This window comes from Hyperoodon ampullatus (genome assembly GCF_949752795.1).
Source record: "Hyperoodon ampullatus genome assembly, chromosome: 17".
NCBI lineage: Eukaryota > Metazoa > Chordata > Mammalia > Artiodactyla > Ziphiidae > Hyperoodon > Hyperoodon ampullatus.
Window position 1 is genome coordinate 32,951,019 of NC_136930.1, and position 12,175 is coordinate 32,963,193.

Consider the following 12,175-nt stretch of genomic DNA (forward strand, 5'->3'; position numbering starts at 1 on the left):
CCTTGGGATTTCTAGCAAGTGCCCTGGGACATTAGCTACGCACTCGCTCCTGCCCTGAATCCACTTTTCGTCACAGGGTGCTCTGCATGGAGCCAACTCCCTCATCCAAGGAACCCTCTAGGTAGGCTCTATCGGGCCTTAGCCTCTACCAAAGGCCTGCAGTGTAAGAGGAAGCACTGTACTTCAGTGGCAGCGGGAACGCAAGCCCACTTTCTCCTGCAGGGATGGTGCCCTCGGCTAAAGGTTCCTGGAAGGCCTGCGAAGCAGATGGTTTCCCTAAGTGCAGCTCAGACAAGGGCAATGAGGCAGAGTTCCTTGACAAGTGGCACGTGAGAGAACAGTTTCCCTGGAGCTGTTGCCGTGCCGAGGAAATCTAGCTCTCCCCAAGGAGGTGTGCAGTGCGTTGCTCCACACTAGGCCTACACAGAGTGGCTGGGAAGGGCTGCCGGGCTTGGAGGCCGCTGAGCAGGCCAGGGGAGGCAGCCAGTATTCAGTGGTCTTGCAGGGAATCGGGTGCAAACGCGAGGGACCTGGGTGTCCTGAACGGCGCGCACTACCAAGAAGAGAAAGCTGAACCGCGACGAAGGCCTCTTGGAAGGTGCTGCGTGCCTCCGCTTCAGCTGGGCAATAAAGCGACTTTCCTCGAGGCAGGGGCTAATGTTCGGTCTCCAGGTAAGTCGAGAGCCTAGCGTCATGAGCTCCCAACCAGGCCCTGGACGCACGGTGTTTTACGAGAGAGCACTCATTTTCTTCCCAGAGCAATGCCTACCGTGACGAGAGGCCCATCAGAAAGGGTGTCTCTCCGTGTACTTCAAGGCCCGACGGAGGGAACTTTCCAACTGTGCCTTCAGGCCCGCACTTCAAGCCCGACAGGCGGTAAACGTCCCCTGGGGCTTCAACGAGGCACAAACCACACAAGGTACACAACGGGCCCTTCCCTGGATCAGCGTGTTTACGCAGGGTGTTCTGAGAGGAGCAAACGGCCTCAACCAAGGCAGGCTCCCTTTAGGCATGTAAGCGTCTGCCTCTTCCAAACGACCGCTGTGTTGCCTGAAGAACTCTGCTTTAGTTGCCGCTGCAATGCAAGCTGACTTTCTCCGAGAGTAGAGCGACTTTCCAACCGAGGTGCCAGAAGGCGTTCTAAGCAGACTATTTCCTCAGTGCAGCTGAGAGAAGGTCAATGGCGAAAACTTCCAGGGCACGGTGGACCGGCAAGAAAGGCGTTCCTGATGCTGTTGGAGTGGCGAGGAATCGTAGCCGTCCCCTTTAAAAGCGCTGGTTGGAGTCCTTCCCTCGGCAGACACAGTAGGCCCCTCTCTCAAGGGCCTAGGGGCCTGGGTGTGGCACAGCACGCCCACAGGGGCAGGGGGATTTCGCAGGGAAAAGGGTGCACACCCGAAGCGCCTAGGAGTCCTGACAAGGGCAGCACCGTTCAAATAAAGCACTACCGTGACTAAGACCTCCAAGAGCTTGCTGTATGCTCCGTTCCTGCAGGGCGACTCAAAGCCTTCCTCGAGGCAGGCCCTCTCCTGGACGTTCCCTGTAGTCCTACAGCCTGACAGGATGAGCTCCCAACACGGCTCCGGAAGCCATCTGAGAATTGAGAGAAAAATTCCTTCTCTTCCCCGAGCCCTGCCTCCCGCGCCTAGAGGCCCGTCAGAAACGGTGTTATTCAGGTAGCTCCAAGGCAGCATGAATGGAGCTTTCAAAATGGGAATTCAACGCTTCTGCCCTCCGGACCCCACTTCCAGTAAACACGTAGTCCGCTCCCTTGGGATTTCTGGCAAGTGCCCTGGGACACTAGCTACGCACACGCTCCTGCCCTGAATCCACTTTTCGTCACAGGGTGCTCTGCATGGAGCCAACTCCCTCATCCAAGGAACCCTCTAGGTAGGCTCTATCGGGCCTTAGCCTCTACCAAAGGCCTGCAGTGTAAGAGGAAGCACTGTACTTCAGTGGCAGCGGGAACGCAAGCCCACTTTCTCCTGCAGGGATGGTGCCCTCGGCTAAAGGTTCCTGGAAGGCCTGCGAAGCAGATGGTTTCCCTAAGTGCAGCTCAGACAAGGGCAATGAGGCAGAGTTCCTTGACAAGTGGCACGTGAGAGAACAGTTTCCCTGGAGCTGTTGCCGTGCCGAGGAAATCTAGCTCTCCCCAAGGAGGTGTGCAGTGCGTTGCTCCACACTAGGCCTACACAGAGTGGCTGGGAAGGGCTGCCGGGCTTGGAGGCCGCTGAGCAGGCCAGGGGAGGCAGCCAGTATTCAGTGGTCTTGCAGGGAATCGGGTGCAAACGCGAGGGACCTGGGTGTCCTGAACGGCGCGCACTGCCAAGAAGAGAAAGCTGAACCGCGACGAAGGCCTCTTGGAACGTGCTGCGTGCCTCCGCTTCAGCTGGGCAATAAAGCGACTTTCCTCGAGGCAGGGGCTAATGTTCGGTCTCCAGGTAAGTCGAGAGCCTAGCGTCATGAGCTCCCAACCAGGCCCTGGACGCACGGTGTTTTACGAGAGAGCACTCATTTTCTTCCCAGAGCAATGCCTACCGTGACGAGAGGCCCATCAGAAAGGGTGTCTCTCCGTGTACTTCAAGGCCCGACGGAGGGAACTTTCCAACTGTGCCTTCAGGCCCACACTTCAAGCCCGACAGGCGGTAAACGTCCCCTGGGGCTTCAACGAGGCACAAACCACACAAGGTACACAACGGGCCCTTCCCTGGATCAGCGTGTTTACGCAGGGTGTTCTGAGAGGAGCAAACGGCCTCAACCAAGGCAGGCTCCCTTTAGGCATGTAAGCGTCTGCCTCTTCCAAACGACCGCTGTGTTGCCTGAAGAACTCTGCTTTAGTTGCCGCTGCAATGCAAGCTGACTTTCTCCGAGAGTAGAGCGACTTTCCAACCGAGGTGCCAGAAGGCGTTCTAAGCAGACTATTTCCTCAGTGCAGCTGAGAGAAGGTCAATGGCGAAAACTTCCAGGGCACGGTGGACCGGCAAGAAAGGCGTTCCTGATGCTGTTGGAGTGGCGAGGAATCGTAGCCGTCCCCTTTAAAAGCGCTGGTTGGAGTCCTTCCCTCGGCAGACACAGTAGGCCCCTCTCTCAAGGGCCTAGGGGCCTGGGTGTGGCACAGCACGCCCACAGGGGCAGGGGGATTTCGCAGGGAAAAGGGTGCACACCCGAAGCGCCTAGGAGTCCTGACAAGGGCAGCACCGTTCAAATAAAGCACTACCGTGACTAAGACCTCCAAGAGCTTGCTGTATGCTCCGTTCCTGCAGGGCGACTCAAAGCCTTCCTCGAGGCAGGCCCTCTCCTGGACGTTCCCTGTAGTCCTACAGCCTGACAGGATGAGCTCCCAACACGGCTCCGGAAGCCATCTGAGAATTGAGAGAAAAATTCCTTCTCTTCCCCGAGCCCTGCCTCCCGCGCCTAGAGGCCCGTCAGAAACGGTGTTATTCAGGTAGCTCCAAGGCAGCATGAATGGAGCTTTCAAAATGGGAATTCAACGCTTCTGCCCTCCGGACCCCACTTCCAGTAAACACGTAGTCCGCTCCCTTGGGATTTCTGGCAAGTGCCCTGGGACACTAGCTACGCACACGCTCCTGCCCTGAATCCACTTTTCGTCACAGGGTGCTCTGCATGGAGCCAACTCCCTCATCCAAGGAACCCTCTAGGTAGGCTCTATCGGGCCTTAGCCTCTACCAAAGGCCTGCAGTGTAAGAGGAAGCACTGTACTTCAGTGGCAGCGGGAACGCAAGCCCACTTTCTCCTGCAGGGATGGTGCCCTCGGCTAAAGGTTCCTGGAAGGCCTGCGAAGCAGATGGTTTCCCTAAGTGCAGCTCAGACAAGGGCAATGAGGCAGAGTTCCTTGACAAGTGGCACGTGAGAGAACAGTTTCCCTGGAGCTGTTGCCGTGCCGAGGAAATCTAGCTCTCCCCAAGGAGGTGTGCAGTGCGTTGCTCCACACTAGGCCTACACAGAGTGGCTGGGAAGGGCTGCCGGGCTTGGAGGCCGCTGAGCAGGCCAGGGGAGGCAGCCAGTATTCAGTGGTCTTGCAGGGAATCGGGTGCAAACGCGAGGGACCTGGGTGTCCTGAACGGCGCGCACTGCCAAGAAGAGAAAGCTGAACCGCGACGAAGGCCTCTTGGAACGTGCTGCGTGCCTCCGCTTCAGCTGGGCAATAAAGCGACTTTCCTCGAGGCAGGGGCTAATGTTCATTCTCCAGATAGGTCGAGAGCCTAGCGGCATGTGCTCCCACCCAGGCCCTGGACGCACGGTGTTTTACGAGAGAGCACTCATTTTCTTCCCAGAGCAATGCCTACCGTGACGAGAGGCCCATCAGAAAGGGTGTCTCTCCGTGTACTTCAAGGCCCGACGGAGGGAACTTTCCAACTGTGCCTTCAGGCCCGCACTTCAAGCCCGACAGGCGGTAAACGTCCCCTGGGGCTTCAACGAGGCACAAACCACACAAGGTACACAACGGGCCCTTCCCTGGATCAGCGTGTTTACGCAGGGTGTTCTGAGAGGAGCAAACGGCCTCAACCAAGGCAGGCTCCCTTTAGGCATGTAAGCGTCTGCCTCTTCCAAACGACCGCTGTGTTGCCTGAAGAACTCTGCTTTAGTTGCCGCTGCAATGCAAGCTGACTTTCTCCGAGAGTAGAGCGACTTTCCAACCGAGGTGCCAGAAGGCGTTCTAAGCAGACTATTTCCTCAGTGCAGCTGAGAGAAGGTCAATGGCGAAAACTTCCAGGGCACGGTGGACCGGCAAGAAAGGCGTTCCTGATGCTGTTGGAGTGGCGAGGAATCGTAGCCGTCCCCTTTAAAAGCGCTGGTTGGAGTCCTTCCCTCGGCAGACACAGTAGGCCCCTCTCTCAAGGGCCTAGGGGCCTGGGTGTGGCACAGCACGCCCACAGGGGCAGGGGGATTTCGCAGGGAAAAGGGTGCACACCCGAAGCGCCTAGGAGTCCTGACAAGGGCAGCACCGTTCAAATAAAGCACTACCGTGACTAAGACCTCCAAGAGCTTGCTGTATGCTCCGTTCCTGCAGGGCGACTCAAAGCCTTCCTCGAGGCAGGCCCTCTCCTGGACGTTCCCTGTAGTCCTACAGCCTGACAGGATGAGCTCCCAACACGGCTCCGGAAGCCATCTGAGAATTGAGAGAAAAATTCCTTCTCTTCCCCGAGCCCTGCCTCCCGCGCCTAGAGGCCCGTCAGAAACGGTGTTATTCAGGTAGCTCCAAGGCAGCATGAATGGAGCTTTCAAAATGGGAATTCAACGCTTCTGCCCTCCGGACCCCACTTCCAGTAAACACGTAGTCCGCTCCCTTGGGATTTCTAGCAAGTGCCCTGGGACACTAGCTACGCACTCGCTCCTGCCCTGAATCCACTTTTCGTCACAGGGTGCTCTGCATGGAGCCAACTCCCTCATCCAAGGAACCCTCTAGGTAGGCTCTATCGGGCCTTAGCCTCTACCAAAGGCCTGCAGTGTAAGAGGAAGCACTGTACTTCAGTGGCAGCGGGAACGCAAGCCCACTTTCTCCTGCAGGGATGGTGCCCTCGGCTAAAGGTTCCTGGAAGGCCTGCGAAGCAGATGGTTTCCCTAAGTGCAGCTCAGACAAGGGCAATGAGGCAGAGTTCCTTGACAAGTGGCACGTGAGAGAACAGTTTCCCTGGAGCTGTTGCCGTGCCGAGGAAATCTAGCTCTCCCCAAGGAGGTGTGCAGTGCGTTGCTCCACACTAGGCCTACACAGAGTGGCTGGGAAGGGCTGCCGGGCTTGGAGGCCGCTGAGCAGGCCAGGGGAGGCAGCCAGTATTCAGTGGTCTTGCAGGGAATCGGGTGCAAACGCGAGGGACCTGGGTGTCCTGAACGGCGCGCACTGCCAAGAAGAGAAAGCTGAACCGCGACGAAGGCCTCTTGGAACGTGCTGCGTGCCTCCGCTTCAGCTGGGCAATAAAGCGACTTTCCTCGAGGCAGGGGCTAATGTTCATTCTCCAGATAGGTCGAGAGCCTAGCGGCATGTGCTCCCACCCAGGCCCTGGACGCACGGTGTTTTACGAGAGAGCACTCATTTTCTTCCCAGAGCAATGCCTACCGTGACGAGAGGCCCATCAGAAAGGGTGTCTCTCCGTGTACTTCAAGGCCCGACGGAGGGAACTTTCCAACTGTGCCTTCAGGCCCGCACTTCAAGCCCGACAGGCGGTAAACGTCCCCTGGGGCTTCAACGAGGCACAAACCACACAAGGTACACAACGGGCCCTTCCCTGGATCAGCGTGTTTACGCAGGGTGTTCTGAGAGGAGCAAACGGCCTCAACCAAGGCAGGCTCCCTTTAGGCATGTAAGCGTCTGCCTCTTCCAAACGACCGCTGTGTTGCCTGAAGAACTCTGCTTTAGTTGCCGCTGCAATGCAAGCTGACTTTCTCCGAGAGTAGAGCGACTTTCCAACCGAGGTGCCAGAAGGCGTTCTAAGCAGACTATTTCCTCAGTGTAGCTGAGAGAAGGTCAATGGCGAAAACTTCCAGGGCACGGTGGACCGGCAAGAAAGGCGTTCCTGATGCTGTTGGAGTGGCGAGGAATCGTAGCCGTCCCCTTTAAAAGCGCTGGTTGGAGTCCTTCCCTCGGCAGACACAGTAGGCCCCTCTCTCAAGGGCCTAGGGGCCTGGGTGTGGCACAGCACGCCCACAGGGGCAGGGGGATTTCGCAGGGAAAAGGGTGCACACCCGAAGCGCCTAGGAGTCCTGACAAGGGCAGCACCGTTCAAATAAAGCACTACCGTGACTAAGACCTCCAAGAGCTTGCTGTATGCTCCGTTCCTGCAGGGCGACTCAAAGCCTTCCTCGAGGCAGGCCCTCTCCTGGACGTTCCCTGTAGTCCTACAGCCTGACAGGATGAGCTCCCAACACGGCTCCAGAAGCCATCTGAGGATTCAGAGAAAAATTCCTTCTCTTCCCCGAGCCCTGCCTCCCGCGCCTAGAGGCCCGTCAGAAACGGTGTTATTCAGGTAGCTCCAAGGCAGCATGAATGGAGCTTTCAAAATGGGAATTCAACGCTTCTGCCCTCCGGACCCCACTTCCAGTAAACACGTAGTCCACTCCCTTGGGATTTCTAGCAAGTGCCCTGGGACATTAGCTACGCACTCGCTCCTGCCCTGAATCCACTTTTCGTCACAGGGTGCTCTGCATGGAGCCAACTCCCTCATCCAAGGAACCCTCTAGGTAGGCTCTATCGGGCCTTAGCCTCTACCAAAGGCCTGCAGTGTAAGAGGAAGCACTGTACTTCAGTGGCAGCGGGAACGCAAGCCCACTTTCTCCTGCAGGGATGGTGCCCTCGGCTAAAGGTTCCTGGAAGGCCTGCGAAGCAGATGGTTTCCCTAAGTGCAGCTCAGACAAGGGCAATGAGGCAGAGTTCCTTGACAAGTGGCACGTGAGAGAACAGTTTCCCTGGAGCTGTTGCCGTGCCGAGGAAATCTAGCTCTCCCCAAGGAGGTGTGCAGTGCGTTGCTCCACACTAGGCCTACACAGAGTGGCTGGGAAGGGCTGCCGGGCTTGGAGGCCGCTGAGCAGGCCAGGGGAGGCAGCCAGTATTCAGTGGTCTTGCAGGGAATCGGGTGCAAACGCGAGGGACCTGGGTGTCCTGAACGGCGCGCACTGCCAAGAAGAGAAAGCTGAACCGCGACGAAGGCCTCTTGGAACGTGCTGCGTGCCTCCGCTTCAGCTGGGCAATAAAGCGACTTTCCTCGAGGCAGGGGCTAATGTTCATTCTCCAGATAGGTCGAGAGCCTAGCGGCATGTGCTCCCACCCAGGCCCTGGACGCACGGTGTTTTACGAGAGAGCACTCATTTTCTTCCCAGAGCAATGCCTACCGTGACGAGAGGCCCATCAGAAAGGGTGTCTCTCCGTGTACTTCAAGGCCCGACGGAGGGAACTTTCCAACTGTGCCTTCAGGCCCGCACTTCAAGCCCGACAGGCGGTAAACGTCCCCTGGGGCTTCAACGAGGCACAAACCACACAAGGTACACAACGGGCCCTTCCCTGGATCAGCGTGTTTACGCAGGGTGTTCTGAGAGGAGCAAACGGCCTCAACCAAGGCAGGCTCCCTTTAGGCATGTAAGCGTCTGCCTCTTCCAAACGACCGCTGTGTTGCCTGAAGAACTCTGCTTTAGTTGCCGCTGCAATGCAAGCTGACTTTCTCCGAGAGTAGAGCGACTTTCCAACCGAGGTGCCAGAAGGCGTTCTAAGCAGACTATTTCCTCAGTGCAGCTGAGAGAAGGTCAATGGCGAAAACTTCCAGGGCACGGTGGACCGGCAAGAAAGGCGTTCCTGATGCTGTTGGAGTGGCGAGGAATCGTAGCCGTCCCCTTTAAAAGCGCTGGTTGGAGTCCTTCCCTCGGCAGACACAGTAGGCCCCTCTCTCAAGGGCCTAGGGGCCTGGGTGTGGCACAGCACGCCCACAGGGGCAGGGGGATTTCGCAGGGAAAAGGGTGCACACCCGAAGCGCCTAGGAGTCCTGACAAGGGCAGCACCGTTCAAATAAAGCACTACCGTGACTAAGACCTCCAAGAGCTTGCTGTATGCTCCGTTCCTGCAGGGCGACTCAAAGCCTTCCTCGAGGCAGGCCCTCTCCTGGACGTTCCCTGTAGTCCTACAGCCTGACAGGATGAGCTCCCAACACGGCTCCAGAAGCCATCTGAGGATTCAGAGAAAAATTCCTTCTCTTCCCCGAGCCCTGCCTCCCGCGCCTAGAGGCCCGTCAGAAACGGTGTTATTCAGGTAGCTCCAAGGCAGCATGAATGGAGCTTTCAAAATGGGAATTCAACGCTTCTGCCCTCCGGACCCCACTTCCAGTAAACACGTAGTCCACTCCCTTGGGATTTCTAGCAAGTGCCCTGGGACATTAGCTACGCACTCGCTCCTGCCCTGAATCCACTTTTCGTCACAGGGTGCTCTGCATGGAGCCAACTCCCTCATCCAAGGAACCCTCTAGGTAGGCTCTATCGGGCCTTAGCCTCTACCAAAGGCCTGCAGTGTAAGAGGAAGCACTGTACTTCAGTGGCAGCGGGAACGCAAGCCCACTTTCTCCTGCAGGGATGGTGCCCTCGGCTAAAGGTTCCTGGAAGGCCTGCGAAGCAGATGGTTTCCCTAAGTGCAGCTCAGACAAGGGCAATGAGGCAGAGTTCCTTGACAAGTGGCACGTGAGAGAACAGTTTCCCTGGAGCTGTTGCCGTGCCGAGGAAATCTAGCTCTCCCCAAGGAGGTGTGCAGTGCGTTGCTCCACACTAGGCCTACACAGAGTGGCTGGGAAGGGCTGCCGGGCTTGGAGGCCGCTGAGCAGGCCAGGGGAGGCAGCCAGTATTCAGTGGTCTTGCAGGGAATCGGGTGCAAACGCGAGGGACCTGGGTGTCCTGAACGGCGCGCACTACCAAGAAGAGAAAGCTGAACCGCGACGAAGGCCTCTTGGAAGGTGCTGCGTGCCTCCGCTTCAGCTGGGCAATAAAGCGACTTTCCTCGAGGCAGGGGCTAATGTTCGGTCTCCAGGTAAGTCGAGAGCCTAGCGTCATGAGCTCCCAACCAGGCCCTGGACGCACGGTGTTTTACGAGAGAGCACTCATTTTCTTCCCAGAGCAATGCCTACCGTGACGAGAGGCCCATCAGAAAGGGTGTCTCTCCGTGTACTTCAAGGCCCGACGGAGGGAACTTTCCAACTGTGCCTTCAGGCCCGCACTTCAAGCCCGACAGGCGGTAAACGTCCCCTGGGGCTTCAACGAGGCACAAACCACACAAGGTACACAACGGGCCCTTCCCTGGATCAGCGTGTTTACGCAGGGTGTTCTGAGAGGAGCAAACGGCCTCAACCAAGGCAGGCTCCCTTTAGGCATGTAAGCGTCTGCCTCTTCCAAACGACCGCTGTGTTGCCTGAAGAACTCTGCTTTAGTTGCCGCTGCAATGCAAGCTGACTTTCTCCGAGAGTAGAGCGACTTTCCAACCGAGGTGCCAGAAGGCGTTCTAAGCAGACTATTTCCTCAGTGCAGCTGAGAGAAGGTCAATGGCGAAAACTTCCAGGGCACGGTGGACCGGCAAGAAAGGCGTTCCTGATGCTGTTGGAGTGGCGAGGAATCGTAGCCGTCCCCTTTAAAAGCGCTGGTTGGAGTCCTTCCCTCGGCAGACACAGTAGGCCCCTCTCTCAAGGGCCTAGGGGCCTGGGTGTGGCACAGCACGCCCACAGGGGCAGGGGGATTTCGCAGGGAAAAGGGTGCACACCCGAAGCGCCTAGGAGTCCTGACAAGGGCAGCACCGTTCAAATAAAGCACTACCGTGACTAAGACCTCCAAGAGCTTGCTGTATGCTCCGTTCCTGCAGGGCGACTCAAAGCCTTCCTCGAGGCAGGCCCTCTCCTGGACGTTCCCTGTAGTCCTACAGCCTGACAGGATGAGCTCCCAACACGGCTCCGGAAGCCATCTGAGAATTGAGAGAAAAATTCCTTCTCTTCCCCGAGCCCTGCCTCCCGCGCCTAGAGGCCCGTCAGAAACGGTGTTATTCAGGTAGCTCCAAGGCAGCATGAATGGAGCTTTCAAAATGGGAATTCAACGCTTCTGCCCTCCGGACCCCACTTCCAGTAAACACGTAGTCCGCTCCCTTGGGATTTCTGGCAAGTGCCCTGGGACACTAGCTACGCACACGCTCCTGCCCTGAATCCACTTTTCGTCACAGGGTGCTCTGCATGGAGCCAACTCCCTCATCCAAGGAACCCTCTAGGTAGGCTCTATCGGGCCTTAGCCTCTACCAAAGGCCTGCAGTGTAAGAGGAAGCACTGTACTTCAGTGGCAGCGGGAACGCAAGCCCACTTTCTCCTGCAGGGATGGTGCCCTCGGCTAAAGGTTCCTGGAAGGCCTGCGAAGCAGATGGTTTCCCTAAGTGCAGCTCAGACAAGGGCAATGAGGCAGAGTTCCTTGACAAGTGGCACGTGAGAGAACAGTTTCCCTGGAGCTGTTGCCGTGCCGAGGAAATCTAGCTCTCCCCAAGGAGGTGTGCAGTGCGTTGCTCCACACTAGGCCTACACAGAGTGGCTGGGAAGGGCTGCCGGGCTTGGAGGCCGCTGAGCAGGCCAGGGGAGGCAGCCAGTATTCAGTGGTCTTGCAGGGAATCGGGTGCAAACGCGAGGGACCTGGGTGTCCTGAACGGCGCGCACTGCCAAGAAGAGAAAGCTGAACCGCGACGAAGGCCTCTTGGAACGTGCTGCGTGCCTCCGCTTCAGCTGGGCAATAAAGCGACTTTCCTCGAGGCAGGGGCTAATGTTCATTCTCCAGATAGGTCGAGAGCCTAGCGGCATGTGCTCCCACCCAGGCCCTGGACGCACGGTGTTTTACGAGAGAGCACTCATTTTCTTCCCAGAGCAATGCCTACCGTGACGAGAGGCCCATCAGAAAGGGTGTCTCTCCGTGTACTTCAAGGCCCGACGGAGGGAACTTTCCAACTGTGCCTTCAGGCCCGCACTTCAAGCCCGACAGGCGGTAAACGTCCCCTGGGGCTTCAACGAGGCACAAACCACACAAGGTACACAACGGGCCCTTCCCTGGATCAGCGTGTTTACGCAGGGTGTTCTGAGAGGAGCAAACGGCCTCAACCAAGGCAGGCTCCCTTTAGGCATGTAAGCGTCTGCCTCTTCCAAACGACCGCTGTGTTGCCTGAAGAACTCTGCTTTAGTTGCCGCTGCAATGCAAGCTGACTTTCTCCGAGAGTAGAGCGACTTTCCAACCGAGGTGCCAGAAGGCGTTCTAAGCAGACTATTTCCTCAGTGCAGCTGAGAGAAGGTCAATGGCGAAAACTTCCAGGGCACGGTGGACCGGCAAGAAAGGCGTTCCTGATGCTGTTGGAGTGGCGAGGAATCGTAGCCGTCCCCTTTAAAAGCGCTGGTTGGAGTCCTTCCCTCGGCAGACACAGTAGGCCCCTCTCTCAAGGGCCTAGGGGCCTGGGTGTGGCACAGCACGCCCACAGGGGCAGGGGGATTTCGCAGGGAAAAGGGTGCACACCCGAAGCGCCTAGGAGTCCTGACAAGGGCAGCACCGTTCAAATAAAGCACTACCGTGACTAAGACCTCCAAGAGCTTGCTGTATGCTCCGTTCCTGCAGGGCGACTCAAAGCCTTCCTCGAGGCAGGCCCTCTCCTGGACGTTCCCTGTAGTCCTACAGCCTGACA